Below are 17119 nucleotides of genomic sequence, written 5' to 3' on the forward strand. Positions count from 1 at the left end.
ACAATCCATGGCCTGCTCTAGTGTGATCTGAATGCATGCTCGCCACTCCCCCTCACTGGGTCTGGACCACATGGCAACTCATGCCTGGCACAGGTAATCATGGAAAGGTCGTGGTGGGAAAAGCCATAGTGGCTTCTTTTCCTTCTCTGATTATGCAAGTCCTGTCACTGAGTCTTCTCCTCAGTCACCCACTGCTTCCTAGTCTCAATTCTGCTTCCCAATATATGATTTACCAGAGATACTTAATACTTTTTGAAGTCTATGCCAAGAAAAACAAGCAAAGTTTGCTTTCCCCAACTAGGATAAGACTTTGCAGAAAACTTTTTGCCATAGTCCAAGCAAGCATTCAGTGAACGGCTAATTGTCCCTCTTACAGCCAAACAGCATGCTGCCTCTTCAACAGTGAGAAACAAGCTTGTCGAATAAAAATAAGCCACAGGTAGTACATGCCACTGCAATGCCTAGAAATTTAAGCATGAACAGAGAATTGCAAGAATTGATCTGAAAAGAGGAAGAAAAACCTGCTGCCTTTGATTGCATGTCTAGTTAACGAAGCAGAAATGGAGCATAAGGTAATTTGCTTTCTGCCCCACTCCTCCCTACACTGACTTCATTAAGACACTGCCCATGCATGCAACCAACACTTTCCAAGAATGCCTCTCCATGCTCTAATGAGCTATCAACTAGTCATTGCTCAACAGAAGGCAATAAACCTCTCTTCATGCATGTCCCCTCCTTTTGAATGCCACACTTCTAACCACAGGAAGGATGGAAAAAGGCAGCTTCTTTTAGCCCTGCCTTAATTCAGTTTTCCAGATGGGTCACACAAGATTCAAATGTGCCAAGAGAATCAATTTAACACAAATTTTGAAATCATCACCCAGAGAGCCGCCCTCAACCTACTTATGTTCCCTAGGCATTTGCTACCAATCTCACTATCTGATTTACACTCTTGGATCAGGTTTTCTTTGGCACTTGGCAAAAGTTTACCATGCAAGTCAGGGTATAGACAGGGTCACACAGAGAAGGGATGCTATGTTAATTAAGTATAACAAACTGAAATGCTGCTCCAATGCAACAGCTCAGGACAGGAAAGTTCCATCTGTGCTGCTGTCCCTATGCAAAAACTTGCATAGATTTGGTGTCTCTGAATACGGAAAATTTCAACACTAAACATAAGCTGTTAACACCTAGGACACTCTTGCAACACTACAATGTCACAATGGTGCCACGTGCAATAGCAGTGGGGTTAGAGGCGAGAATCCTAATACAGGCTGTCATGCCCACAACCAGAACACACCACAGCATTAAAGCCATGGGACAGGGCAAAGTCTAGCATGCACTCGTAACATTGGGATCTCAGAACTGCATACCATGGAAATGCAAGTTCATAGCAGCAAGTTGCCAGAAGATGTTGAGGAGACTTACCTGGGAAGTCTTCCTCCCTATTTAAAGAGCTAAGTCAGTATTTGTCAGGGCTAACCAAGCAAAGGAATCAGAGCACATGAATAACTTTATGTCTACACTCCAGATTTAAATGTGCAGAGATCACATACAAGAACCACAATTCTGAAACCCACAGAAACTTGTAATTTTATGCCCTCCCAAAAACTAGCACTCTTTCAAGAAAATCAGGTCAAATAAAGCACACTGGGAAAGTTGCTACTGAAAATGTCTACTTGCGATACTACACATGTATCAAACTAATATGACACACACATTATAAGGGGGTTGTAAAGAGGAATGTAAGGAGCCTTGGCTAAAATGTGGATGACTGCAGTGTACTGAGAAGTGGAGAAATATTCTGTGGCCATTTTAATAAGGTGAATATTATGAACTCTCGGAGCTTATACTTTCAAAATCAGTGGACAACAGCTTGGTTTCTCATATGGAGCTAGAAAGATTAAAAGTTGAGAACTGAAAGAATTTCATTCTAAGAGCAAACAGAAGGTGGAACAAACCCTCAAAAGTTCCTTAGTATGGTAAACAGAATCCTGAGCTGTTGCAAATAGTCCAGATTTGGAAAAAAAAGGTGCTCTTCAACCCGCAGGGAGCCTCATTGGTCAGAATAAATTTAGCTGTTTCCTCTCAGGAAGAGAACATTCCAACCCAGAGAAATCCAAGCCAATGCAGGAGTACAAATAACCTTAGAAACAAAAAGGGAATTCTGCTAGTGGGGCTTCACTTTTCTCCCCAACTCCACCACCACCACCAGGCTACCCCTTCCCACTGTAATTCCCCTTTTAAGAACTACCTAGCCACTTCTAAAACATACAATTTCCCATTACAAGTTCTAATGAATTAGTACTTTGGAAATACCTAATATGCCCTTCTTGGCAGCTAGCAAAAAGAAAAATAATAAAAGCTGAAAATAGAAATGATCAACACTGTGGTTAAAAGGGAATGAAAGTTAGTTTGTGCGGACTTGGAAATGGCATTCGGCCCTCAACTTTATCAGAGAGAAAACAGAAGGAACTCTTGTTGGTACAAAACAGTGGCAGGGGAGGAAGTTCACACAAACATCATGATAATGTAATTATCACTGCCACGGATCATCCTGAATGTATGGAATTTTCTAGAAAGATTTCCTCTGTGCTCAATCACTCCTGTCATCTTTCCATCATTGCCCTGGACAGCATATAAGCGAGTTCCACAAAGAAATCATTCGTTTTTGCTGTGCGTTTGGAACCTGGGAAATGCCTTATATCAAGTCATACTAACTGCCCATCCAGTCCAGTATTACACGCAGATGGGCAGCTGCTCTTTCAGTCTCAGGCAGAAAACAGCTATTCCCAGCAGCTACCTACTTTTAAACAGAGATGCAAAGACTAAGCCCATGACCTACTGCATGCAAGCACATGTCCTGACACTAGGCTGTGCTCATGTTAATTATTTGAGGGAGGGTAGAGAAATCTTCCCGGAGTGTAAGTATTGGGGAACAATAGTGAGAATCAATAAAAAGACAGCTATGAAATCAATAAAATGACAGCCAACAGCCAAATACAGTAATCCTCGAGGAACAGACCATGGCTTGTTATCATGACCATGTCATGTGAGTAAAATCAGGGTCAGCCAGGGTACATTGTTTTTTCCAAACATCCAAAGACAGCAGACTCCAAAGTGCCCAAGCAGCATTTGGGGGCTACTGTCAGAAGTTCTCTCTCTCCTGCGGTGGTGCGGAGCAGCCATGCTTCCAGCTGGCTCCAAAACAGACCTCTCCAGCCACCAGCAGGAATCCACTTCCCATGCCCGGGGCAGTGACCGCCCCTGCCTCCTATCAGATAAGACCTCTTGAACAGGAGGAAGAAGCTCCTGCAACACTCAGCAGCATCACTGCCTCACCCTTGAGGTGCCCCAGGAGGCAAGGGGGCTGATCAGCTCCCCTAACCCTAACCCTGTCCTGCCCATTCCGCTTTGGGACAAGAGCTCTGTTTGCCTTGCAGGGACAAGACTCTTTATAATCCTTCTGTCAGAAGTTGCCTCTCCAGAGCTTGAACACTGCACAACAGGGACAGGTGCCCTGCACTGAAATCAGTTCACAATTGTGTGGCTAATCAGAGAGAAGAGACCCGTTCCACCTCATGGTGTCCCCAGGAAACCACCTGGAGGAATAAGAGGGAAAGGCATGCGCAAATGAAATACTCACAGTGAACCCAGTCATCTGTTGGGCTTGCTGTGGGTGCTTCAAAAAACCAACTCATCATTGCTTATTGTCAAGGTGGGTAGTCATATCATGCAAACTTAGCCACAACTGCCCCTTTAATCAGCCACAGTGCAGAGCTGCACAGCTCTGCTGAAAAGAAACCACTTCCTGGTTCTTAAAACAAACATTTTTTTTCCATCACTCAGAACACAGGATGTGATACCTATCTCAGAAAATGAAAATTATTCCAGCCTTTACCACACCCAAATAATCATTGCAGGATTAGAACCCTACTCAGCTGATGCCACATCGATACTCCATTTCAGAGTCCTGCCCTAGCAAAAGTACAGCAATTTATTTTTCAGCACAACATGTGTTTATCTTAGGAGTTGTGTATCTGTGTTTAGAATCACCTTCACTGGAGTTTAGATACTAAGCCCTGGGAATGACAAGACTTCCCATAACCTGTTCTTATTAATGGTGCACACAAGATCAAGCAATCGGAGGGCAGTGCAACGGTGGCAACATGCTGGCACACTATTTGGCAATGCATGCTGGTTTGTGCAGCAGCAGATACAAAGCAAGGAAAAGGCCTGAATGAGAGCAAGGAGGAAACACCGGAGTGGGAAGTGGGGAAGGAATGGAAGTGTATGGTAAGCGGTGCTCCAGATGCACATGCCCTATTCCTAGACATTTTCAGTTATGTCATCAAATACTATTTCAGAATTCTCTATGCTCTGCTTTCTAAAACAGAAGTAATGTTGGGGAAAACCTACTCTTGTAACACTCACAAAACTGCTTAGAGGTCTTTCTTGGATATGGCATATATAGCTATTAAAATGATGAGTAACTAACTAAAAAGGAAGGAAGGTGTATGGATAAGTAATGCCTTCTCATAGAAGTTTTTGGACAGGGCATTCAAACAGAAATCTCCAGGCTGCTCGAACTTCTGGTAAATACCGAATGTGTGGCTAAGATAGCAGAGGGCTGTCTCATTCCTAGAACAAGGGATTCCCACACACAAGCAAAAGAGATACTCCACGGGACACATACACACAGGCAGGCATTGCTTCAATTATCTCAGTGCCAACAGATGTGGAAGTGATACACAGTACTTATTTCACTGAAGCACGCAGAGAAGGTGAGCCCATACCAAGACAAGAACAGGGCTGGCGCAGGAAGAGACGCTTGTCTTTTTATCTGCAACCACGTGTTTCATGCCTTTAGAACTACAACTCAAAAGGAGCTAGCTACCAAAACACTACAGCAGTTTTCCCTGCCACAGATTCCCTCTGACTGTTTCTAGGGTTGCATTCAACACAGCGATCATTTCATTGCTACATCATTTGCACTTTCAAGTGCAGACAGCAATTTAAAATGCTCTGCAGGGTGGTTCTGTGAGGAACAACTAAGATCACAGGAAGTGTCCAAGGGAATGAAGCAACTTCCATGGCCTCCTAGTAGGTTCTGTCAGAGCCTCACAGCAAGAACCACAAATCCCACACTGGTCCACAGCTGCCTGTAGTAACTGGAGAGGCACTAACATTTGGGCAGTGGAGTCTGGGTTGGAGGGGTCAACATTCACTGTGTACACTAGGGTTGTAAGAGGAATCTGTTTGGTGCAGAAAATCCGCCCAGAGTCCCAGTTCCTGATGAGTGCACTAAGCACTTGGAGGATGCTCACCAGGAATGGCAGCCGGGGGCCCCATCACTGCACCCCCCCTTTCACATCCTGCAGCTGCTCCTGACCAGGATTTCCTCTTGGCTTAGTTTGCTCGGCAGGACCCTGCTGAGGAAGTCCATGGATTCTGGAGGGACAGTTTTGGAAAAGCTTTGCCCTTCTGCGCATACCTTAGAGGAGTAGTTAAGGCCCTTCAAGATAGAGAAATGAGAGAATGTAAAGTCACGGATGATCCATATACCTCTAAAGTTCAAAAGGGGTGGAAGGAAGGAGGGAACACTGTTGTGACTCTGCTTTTCCAGCCGGCAATTTCTGCCCATACATAAAATAGTTTTCATCATCTTCTCTGTTTTACATTTTTCCAAGCAAAACTTTTTTGCTGCAATGATTCAAGCTATTACTGAGCACAAATGCAACTGTGATGGGGGAAAAGTCTAGTGTAAATTGTGTGTCAATCCCGAGTCAAAATGCTAGTGCAACTACCACATGAGCAGGCAGGACGAAAGAGATCCATGCGTTAGGAAAATGTCTTCACTGACCACAGAGGTGAGCAACTTCAAGAAGGCAGGGGTGAATATCCCCCCAGGAACACACTCTTGCCACAAGATCTGCTTTTTCAGTTGTGCAAACAGCTGGGACAGAGAGCTCACCCAGGGCAGGCCAACCCTTACACAGCCAGATCCTTCCCAGATCCTCCCTTTTAATACTCCAGCACCAATTCTCAGTAGGTCAAGTTATTTCAATCCACACAGATACATTCAGCATTCATTCTAGGTCAGAGCTCATGCACTCACTGCACAGGGGAGCCGAAAACCCCTTTAAAATATCAGCCATGAGCAAGATCTGGGGTGGAGGTATATCGTTAAGCTTAAAGGCAAGGCAAGAGTAAGCATCTTAGTATTTTAAAAAGCAGAGCAGAACATTCTGTCCTTTATGAGCCACACCATATAGGAAGCTGCAGTACTTGAAGAAGTTGGACAAGTGTAAAGGGGAGCCACACAGGAAACACAAGTGTTTTCAGCTTCCCGTGGATTTCGACAGGAGGCGCAGAGCACCTTCTTTCCTCTACACATATGGGGCTTCACTTCAGAGAACATCTGCTCTGTCCGTCTGCCATGCCAAGTGAAGGCAGCTCTTCCTAGCAGGAAGCCAAGCCTCTTTCACAGAGAAAGGAACGCAGGCGATCAGATGCCGGGCCAGGTTGCACCATTTTAAAAGTAGCTTATTTAAACTGGCAGCACATGCTAGTCACCATCACTCTAACTACCCACCTGGGTGAGGCTTGTTGTGTTGTTGCACCTGGGCAATGTGGTGTATTTGAGGGGGAACTGCCCTTACAGCACCCATTGGCTATTTGAGGGTTGTTTCCTCCTTCACTAAGGCATATTACCCAGGTCTGGATGATACAAGCCACGCGCCCCCAACCTTGGCACAGTGTCCACAGAAACATGCATCCAAGCTAAACTGCAACCATGCAGCCCCATTACTAACCTTTTTTTTAAAGTGGGTGTTGTGGAAAGTTTGGGGGTCATTTGCGTGGGTCTTGGGCTGTCCTCATTCTCCCAAAAGTGGACAATACAAAGGCACTTTAAATAAAAGTGCACCACGGATATCTGTGGCTCGTGCTCCCACAGCATCCTCTGGGATACTGGAGGACATGCGGGGGAGGCAGGCAAAGGCGCCCAATTATCCACCAGGCTCTGAGGAATTTTAACCACAGGGCTGGGTTAAAATTCCCCAGGGGTTGACCATATTGTGTGAAATATTGGTTGTGTAAACCTTCTCTCCCCATGAAAAACTCCCACGGATTAATGAGAAAGAGCCTGAACTTTGAAGTGGAAATAAAAAATTTACAAATAAATAAAAATGCCTTGCAGCCAAAATGTGCAAGCCAACTCCTTCCTTCCTGTTTGCCTCATCAGGATACTTCACAGGAAGTCAAAATTAGCAGGAAAAGGACTTGTTTACATGAGGTTAGGTGCCATTTTACCCAGTGAGACTTATCTGGAATATGCATGTATACAATTGCAGCTTTAGTATTAATTTAGCAGTAACACAGGAGACTTACAATCAAGAGCCTACACTTTTCTTCAGAATTTGGGGGTAAATATTCTCAATTATGCCAAACCCTATTAAGACAACCAAAATGCCACAATAACCAATTATCTGCGTTTTTTTTCTCTTTTCAAGTAGCTGCTTGAGGTTGCAAATTTGATTAAAGAAGTGGTGCTAGGGAAGAGAATGTTTACCTTTTTCTTCCCATTCAATCCCGCCCCCCCTCAACTACTATTTGCTGGAGGGAGGAGAAGAGATGCTGTGTTTGTCTTTATTTCCTGTCTTATTGACTCAAGGTATCTAACAGTAAATATAATTTAAAAATAAAATGGAAGATTAAAACAATGCAACTAATCAATGCAATAGCAAGGGGGAAACTAATACCATAAAGAGCAATTAAATCCTATTAAAAGCTTGAGAACACAGGATGGATTTTGCCAGGCATCTAGAAGTAAGATGGACAACAAAACCACAAAGCAGAAAAACATATTCAAAAATTCACAAATACCTTAACAAAAGAAAAAAGTGATATAATCCACTAAAACTCTCCTTCTGATTTGAGATTTAATACAAGAAATACAGAGCAGAATCACACCAAAGCAGCCATGACATCTCAAATGCGTAATGAAAGAACATTTCCTAGGTTTAGGATAGGTCATTTTGGGAACCTCCAAATATTCTGGAAAAGGCAACCAAACTATTAAGAGATCAGCCAGACTAGTCCACCTAAAGAAAATAATTGTCTGAGCAAGTTCTGATTTTTTTAACCCATAAACCAATTATGGGTTTGGGGGGCAGGAAAAATCTGGAAACCTAAGTTTATCTGGCTCATTCCCATTCATTTGTGGGGAAGAAAGGAAATGGAAATGGATGGTTCCAAGCAGGGAGGTTTCTGATGCGGTATAATTACCCAATACAGGCAGCTTGTAAAGCCTCGTAGTGTCAGACCTACAATTACTCTTACACGTTCAACAGGGCTGTTTTCAAAACGAATAATTAGCAGGAATAACTCGCAGATGGGTGAATGGCTTTTCTGAAAGTTCAGCACAGCTTGCGACAGCAGAAGACTCCATGTTTCCTACCAACTGTTGGGTTGCTGCATCCTGTAATCAAGAAGCAGCCATCCAGCTCAATGACAGGTAGGGCAGAGAAACCGATGCTTACCAGAGAATCTGATGATACAATTTTAGAAATAAGACACTCGTTTAAAGACATCCGGAACAGAATGCTTGGTTTCATGCATACCTGCTGAGAAACACTAAAAAGGCAATACCAAGAATTTTACTGCCTGGTCTTCAGCATCACTTGTACGCGTGTACTCAAAAGCCTCATTTAGAAGCAAGCATCCCCTGTGGGTCCCGCTCCAAAGATCTTGTTTTGCCTTCTGCGCCAGATAATGCCATGTCCTAGCATCTCTTACTGAGCGTGTATTGTAACTACAGGTAGCATAAAAGGACCACAAACACACAGTGTAAAGGGAAGTATAAAGTATGCACAAAAGTATCCCAGTGGCACAAGTCATAGAGTCAGAACCAGAAAGACTACGACACCTGCCAGAGGAAGAGGGTTCTGTGCATGGACTGTGATGCCGTATGCTGCTTGACAAAATATTCTGAATGACGAGAGCTGCTACACAAATAAAAGGCAGAATGATCCCTCATGCATGTAAATATTCCAAGTCCTCTATTTCCTGATACATTTCCTAAGTTTTTTTGGGTGGACACCTTGAAAAAAATACCCCGGTAGACACAACTTGGGAACCCTCTGATTTCCCCAAGGTGACTTCTTTGAGGGGTGAGAAGCCACTGCAACAACCCACGGGCTGCTCCAATGTTGCTGTACAGGTGACCGTGTCATTCACAGCTGGACAACTGATCCCATAGAATCCCTTCTTGCTCTTGCTGTGAGGCATCCGAGGGCAGCTGCTGCTGGCTCCTCTGCTCCTCACGGTGATCAAAAACCACTGCTCGAGCAATTCCCATTTTGACGCCTCTGGGCAGTCTCCTGGAGGAGCTGCTTCAGTGGCCAAACTTAAAACAAACAAGCAGAAAGAAATCCAGTGCCAAAAAGCATTTCATTGTCGTTGTTGTTCTTTTTAAGGGGTGCAAAGACTCTACTGCAATCTCTCTCAGTTGCATGACTTGGATGATTCGAAGCTTCCTTTGGGGCCATGTCCTGGGGTGCGCCAGCTGCCATGGTTCAGCAGGCATCCATCCTCCCTGGACACAGCCCAGAAGACAACAGATAAGCTGCCGGGAGAAACAAGGGCATGAGTGATCTTTGCAGGGAAGAAAGGTCTGAGGGGGATATGCAACCCCTTTGCACAAAAAATCATCATCTTTTTAAACCCTAGTCTTTAGCCCCTAATCTGGTGCACATTTTGCAATTTATCCTGGGCTTGTAAGTGCTCGGGAAAGTATAAAAATGTGGGCCCTTTTTTCTGGGGAAAAGGAATTTTGACAGCTAGTTGCCAAAGCTCTGGGTTCTTTTAAAAGTGGGGTTTGGCAAGGAAAATGGCAATTTTTAACTGCCATGTTATATATGGTTGTGTGTGTCACAATCTGAAAAAGCCCATCACTCAGACAGAGCTCCATTTTAAAGATTTCATTATTCTCAGAATTAAAGGCTGTATTTCACATACTCATGGAAAACAGCATAGAATTTAAATAGTTTAGTGGAATCTCAGTATAAAATTAAATCCAGAGGGAATCCTCAAAAGCAAGGAGTCAAGTTGTTTTGTTACAGGCACTGTATCAGCTTCTCTCCTTAGGCTGGGACACAAACCTGCTCTGGGAAGTTAAACACACAGAAATATACAATCCATACATGCAGTTGTGTAGATGGACCAGAGTTAGTCTCCTCCGGTCCACTGCGAGGCATTTTCTGAAGACCCACCTCATCTACAGTTCGGCAAAGCATTACAGCTATATATCTGAAAAACTTGAGGAAAGCAGATCTACCTGGGAGCCTGAAGGGGAGAACGGAGTCAACTGGGGACCCGTGGTGAGTGTTTGTTTCTGCCACACTACCTGAAGTTATCTCAGGCCTGCAGCTTACTGGATGTGTGAGCCAAAGGGCTCCTCCCCTGTCACTCAAGGCCTGCAGGCACAATGCAACTTCCCCCTCAACAACTCAGGACCTTGAAAGCAGGACCTTGATCAGCAGGAATCTTGGTTGCCTTCTTACGGCCTGAATATGTGCTTGGGAGTGAGAATATGGGGCCAATATGGGAAGAATGGGGAGTGCAGCAATGGGCAGAGGGAGATTGGCATGGGAAGGCTAGCCAGGTAAGGAGAACATGGCCCTGGAGGTTAAGGACTCTACTCCATTCCAGGCCTCAGCATCCACAGGCTTGGAGGCTGCCTTTTCAGCCTGTCTTTGGGCTTCTGGCTATTGCTTTTAAATGCCAGGCAGGTTCCAAATGCGGATGCGACAGCTGATCTGGCATCTCTGAGACCTGGGTGGGTGAACAGGAGGAGGCAGTCTCAAGCGGGAAGGAAAGGCAGGGAGGGGGCTGCCTTGGATTCTGAGAATGCTCCCTCTGTGTCTGCTACTAGTCTGAACATTTGCCTCTTGCGTTGGGCCACTGCAACAGACTAGGGATTCTGCTGGTGTGCCGGCCACCCCACCGCTCAACACTCTCCACCTCAGCTGCGGAGATGGTCTTAGATGCACAGCTGAGGTCCCCGGGCTGTTGGTTTGGGGGAATGTCAACATCCAGGCTGTCTTGGCCAGGACAGCTCAGAATTTCACACTCCCATTGACAACCATGGGACTCACCCAACACACACAACGGGGTATATTCTGACCTTGTTTTTTCAGGGGATCATGGTAATGAAAATCTGAAGGGGGGGGTAGATCTTTGATTCAGTACTTTTGCTATGGTCAGATCACCACCTGGAGGTGGGTTTCCCCTCTGCAAAGACGGAGATCTTATTAAGAGGGCCCACCCCCAGAGTCTAATGGATCCCAATGGTTTCCAGAGAGTGCTAAGGAGGTTTGCAGCTGATACGGCTGGCAGTCCTGTGGAAGATCTAGGCAGTTTCTAGAACAGGGGGTAACTGACACCGTAGCGTCTGAGCACCCTCTCGGTAGAAGAGTCTGTATGGGTCTGTGGACCCGAAAATTATGAAATAAAATAGCAGACAGTGAACCCTAAAAGCCATCTTTTCCAACACCCTGCATGACCCTGTTTTCCCAGAATCCTTTGCAATACACAGAAGCGTACCACAGACAAACATTTGCAAAGTCTGAAAGCCCCAGCCCAGAGGAAACACATTTATGCACAAACCTAACATCCTAAGACCAAATTCCATATAATCAATGCGCTTAAAGCTACTTAAACTATTGCACAGAAGTAATGGGATACACATTGCTATAGTTATGGTTGTGCATTTTCTATATGTGCAGGCTATGCTAGTAGGGATTGTGCCATGGTTCAAATACAAATGTTGGCAGGAAAAGGCTTCCCTGAATCTCAAGTTGTACAAGTATGCTTTTATCAACTCACCTTATTTATTTATTTATTTTATTTATTTATTTAAACCATTTCTATGCCGCCCCATCCGCAAAATGCCTCGGGGTGGCTTACAAGATAAACAAACAATTATATAATTAGACTTAAAAAAGCTGAAACATCTCGGCATGTACATAAAAACCCAATAAATACAATCAATAAATTAACAATTAAAATAACTTAAATAAAAGGGAGTTGGCCTGGCACCGAAAAACAAATAACAACGGCGCCAGGCGGACCTCTCCGGGGAGCGCATTCCTTATCCTGTTATTGACTTATCCCCACTACCCCAAGAATGACCTATCACACTGCAGCTGCCTGGAAAGGCAGATTCACCCCAGCTGTTTGGTCAACTACACGGGTTAGCTTAAAAAGTACACTAAGCGATCAGGAACTTGGAACCTGCACAGCTGCGATCATACAACACAGTATAGGATGTAAAAAAGGAAAAAAATGGGGCACCTTCTTAATCTCAGGATCTGAGCTCTCAAAGAGATGGCACATTTCTAGCCCATATAGTTAGGAAAAATGTGAAAATGAATGTGATTAGGAATTCTGGGAAAGAGATTGAAAAGAAAACTGCTATGTGAGAGAGAAAAGGAAATTCCTAATGCAATACCTTTACCGTATACCCTATACCTATGGTGTGCATGACAGGGTGGTGCAACCACTAACACAAAGCCGTCCAGCACAACACCCATCAAATTAGCTGGAGTACCGACGCTGTCCGTGCTGTGCACATTTCCCGCCTCCTGTGCTGCTAGAATCCAGAGTCATGTGATGAAGCTGAAAGGTGGGAAAATTCAAGACAGAATTCACGCACCATGCGGTGAAATTATGGGCTTTACTACCACAAAGTGTGATGACCTTCCACAATTTAGATGGCTTTAAAGGGGGGCTAAACCCACAGAGGACAGGGCCGTTGATGGTTATTGGGCATGACACCCATGCAGCCTCCAGGTTCAGTAGCAGCAGGATGCCTCTGATATCCGCTGCTCTAGAACACGAGCCAACGGTTATGTCCTTGGGAGGAAGCACGCAAGCCGTCACCAGGTTGTGAATATCTACCGTCATCAGGCTGTGAATATCTGTCCTCACGGCTTGACAGTGCTTCTCCTCAGAAGTTTCACTTTTAAAAAAAGAAGCAAACCTTTAACTTATTTCTACGGTAGGTGTCATGCAACTCCTGATCCTCATTCTGCAAGTGAAATGCAAGATACTTTACAAAATGCAGTGTCCACAATCATAGCTACTTATAAAACTATTTTTAACAAGTTTTGCAGGGTTGTAATTCCATTAAGTACCAAATTAAATTAGCCATCGAGAGTCCACTGGATCTTTCTGCTCCTGAACTGCAGCGACCTACTTATCTTCTCAGGCCGCTGTGGAAAAATTTGGGGAGTTTCAGTGCTGCTAGGAGGAGTTATTTTATATTGCCCTTTGACTGACCGATAAACACTGAATCAACATGTCAAAGCACTGCTCTCGCTATTAGATGGGTGAGTTTCCTTTTGGAAAACAGATGGATGTGCACACACACAAAATAAAAATGCAGCGTATCTATTGGTAGTCACTGCACTGTCCTTGTAACAGAGGGTCACCAGCATCCCTTTGGGGGCTATTCCAGGGCTGCCTGCTGCCACCTATCTAAATTTAAATGTTTTTCCTCTTTTTGAAAAACCCTACCTTTCCCCCCAACCCTACACACACCCTTCCCCAAGAGGCCTTCCACACACAGGAATTCCGCAGCATAGTTTTCTAAGCTTAGAGGACAGCTAACCCACAAGAAAGCCCCCTTTGACGGCGTCTATTCCAACCATGTACTACTAAAAAGCAAGTTCCGCTGAACACAGCAAAATAGACTCATTTCCAAGTCCTCCTTCTAAGGGCCAAACTAAAAGTTACACGAGAAGGGAAAAAAGGTAGTTGCAGGAGGCCGCCCGCTTATTTAGAGAAGCAAGGAGAGGAGGAACTGTATTAATCCTTTCCTGAGCAATATCCCGCAAATTGTTTGCCTTGTCAGGGAAAGGAGAACAAGCCTATGGGGTAAACATAAACCTTGAGTGGAAAATCATGCGACGGGAAAAGTTATTCTCTCCTCCCTTCTCCACAGTCCTTCTCAAACACATTTCGTTATTTTTAAGCACAGGCAGGGAAATCCATCACAGCTCTCCTATTTTACTTAAAACTTGGCCTTCATATACAAGATAAAAATGCCCTGGGCATAGAGAAGCAGCCTAGCCTTCTCCCTGATATTTAGCCTTCTATGTGCAGGATTTTTTTTTTTACTTCAAATCATGTGAGCCTCTACTGAATCAGACCTGCTGTAGCTTAGGGTACAGGTTCATCACCTCACTGAAAGCTTAGATTAAAGTAAACAAGTATACAATCAGGCAGAACAAATACAGTCAAAATCACAGCTCAGGTTTGTTCTGTTCTCACAGGTGAGACACAAGACACCCGAATGGGAGTTAAGGATGCATGTCAATGCAGTTCCTGGACAACAAAATGTAACTAGGGAAAGTTGATAACACTGCCATTCACATTCCTCTGCCCCAGTGCCCAAATTTTCATGCAAAGCAGAACAGTTCATAACAAAGAGCACTGCACTTCCTTGAAGAACAGGCCAGAGACAGCAGGATGGCAAAGAAGAGAAGTAGAGCAAGGTTGGATTATTTAAGACCACACCATGGTGTTCAAAAATTAAACTTCCCCGCACACTTCTATTGCACAAGGCTGCATATAATGAAGCAGTTTTACAAAAGCCATTTGAATTGTTCCTTGCATGGACTAGCCAGTTTCTTAATGATTCAATGAGTTACCAAATATTCTCAGGACTCAACACCACTGCCAGACAATAAAAAGAGATTTTACACTGGATTAATACTCATGTGACTTGCGCCATAATCTGCTTCATAAGGATCCATTTATAGAATGCTTCCACTTTGGAAAACAAAGGAGAAGCAAGAACAGCAGCTCTCTACATCATCCGGTAAGTGCAGAACTATGCTACAGAGCATTTAACTCAAGGAAGAATCCATATAATTTCTGCCCTTTACTACTGTAAAGGGCAGAAACTATACGGTCATTAAACATCAGAAAAGAGGAGAGGAGATCATAGCTTTGATGCACTTCCATCCTGCACTGAAATACAGACCCACTTCAGAAGAAAAAAAAGAGCAAACTTGCCTTCTGATGCGAGCTGTGGACAAATCTAGGCAACTTCTCTCCAATATGGAGCAAAAGCCCTTTACCGGAGGCCCAAAATATCATGTCCTCCCTCCATAGCCATTCAATTTGCACACAAGAGCCAATTTCTTTACAACCTGGTAATGCTATCTAATTTACTCAACATGTTTTAATACATGTTAGTGGTTCCACAGTACACTAATCAAATAAAACATGCAAAAGAAACCAACCAAATGTATCTAAGAAACTGGGATTCCTTATGCTGATTATAGCATCCTGAAACCAGGTATGATGAACAGCAGTACAAAAAGTGTCTATAAATATAGCGGTCTAGAACCCCAGCGTGTGGACCTAATAGGACACCAAGCTCCCAGTCCGTTTGTAGAGCCTTTTGGAGATCCTGCAAGAGTCAGGGCTGGGCATCCTATCCCTGCCCCTTGGAACAAACTGGCACAGAGAAGTTATCTCTGATCTGTCTGCTGGGGCACTGTGCACCCAGTGCCGCCCCCCAATAACTTGTTTCACAGGACACTGGACGCCACGCAAAGCAAGAGGTTCAGCTAGTACAAGCCAAGAAGCTTTCTCCGTGCCATGAGGGACGCTCAACTCCATACAGTCTCACCACAGAAAAAAGCTAGAATGGGTGGAGGAGCAGCAGATGACTCCAGTCAATGTGACCATACCCACTGAAGTCACCCAACCCAGAGGGTCTAGGCAGCAATACAGCCCCCCACCCAGCCTGGTTCTCTTCCACTGATGGAGAAGATGAAGCTTCAGAACAGGATTCTCTGCACAGATCTCTACTCATCCGTGATACCCACTGGGTGGGTTCAGATGATACTTAAAACTCCAGAGCTGCTGGGGCAGGGTCATTCAGCTGTGCCTACCCAAGAAACAGGCACAGTGGGGGTCCTCAGGTGACGTCCCTCTGCCCGCCCCCCGGCACTTTCTGCTTCCCTGCCCTATGCACCTACCAGTGCTGGACTCTATGAGTCAGTCTCCATCTCTTCACCTAACAAGGTTTTGAGACACTGGGAGAGGAAAGACCCTTGCATGTACCCTTAGTTCTTCAGAAGAGAGACAGTAAAATTATACTACCCTGAGATCAATAGCAAAATTTACATTAGCTTCAGAGGGTTAGACTGACATCCTTTGCTACCTTTACAAACACTTACAAAGTGCCAGTTCAGGAACTACATTTTACCTGCCTCCGCATAGAGAAAATAAAGCGTTCATGTGGGAGAAAATGCCTTGAATCAAGTTAGCAACATGCTGATCTGGTGGCAGAATTGGGAGATATGGGACAAGGCATGAACCCCAGCATCCCAGACTGGCCAATAAACTTGCCAAAATTCAGGCCTATGTAAGATGAAAGCATGCAGATATGACTGAGTGAGAGACAGACAGACCAACCCTTTAAAGGCCATGTCATAACTGGAACAGAAAATGCACATCCCCCTCATCTGCTTTGAACAATAATCGGTAAATAAGGCACAGATGCATAAAAAATGAAGTTTTATTATTAAAACTTATTAAAGTCCAACAATGTGCATTCCTAGTCCCATGTTGTAAAGCACACAGTCTCGGCCACTCAGCTTTCCCACTGAATTAAAACCTTGCCATGTTCAATGTGCCAAATACAAATTTCCTAAGCAGACTGAGCAGGATCAAAACAGGAATTAAAACATGGTTGCTCTTCTTCCCCACAGCAACATGGGGGAAACTAATACCGTGAAATAGAGAGATGCTGATTTAACTCTTAAATCCATGTATCATTTTACTATGCAGCTGAAAAGGGGGGGGGGGGTTATCTGTGTTCTGCAATTTAAGGCAACTTACTTTACTTGCAAATTTCTAGCACCTCCCCCCTACAAAAACTGACCAGAAGTTTTTCTTGATGCAAACAAAAAATTGCCACGGCGTCCGTTTTGTGCAGTGCGCCTAGCAGGTTCCAGTGATCCACACATGCTGTCTCCCCATTCCATTATGCCTCTCTCTTCTAGAAATCCCCTGACAGGAATAGAAAACTCGCAAA

General features: G+C 44.4%; 1 protein-coding gene across 1 annotated transcript in view; it reads right to left on the reverse strand.

The window, feature by feature from the left end:
• The window catches only part of PTPRA (protein tyrosine phosphatase receptor type A), a 134884-nt gene that overhangs the window by 109011 nt on the left and 8754 nt on the right, over nucleotides 1-17119 (reverse strand). The window lies entirely within an intron of this gene.

Source organism: Varanus komodoensis, unplaced genomic scaffold (assembly GCF_004798865.1).
Source record: "Varanus komodoensis strain SLA01 unplaced genomic scaffold, ASM479886v1 scaffold2, whole genome shotgun sequence".
Taxonomy (NCBI): Eukaryota; Metazoa; Chordata; class Lepidosauria; order Squamata; family Varanidae; genus Varanus; species Varanus komodoensis.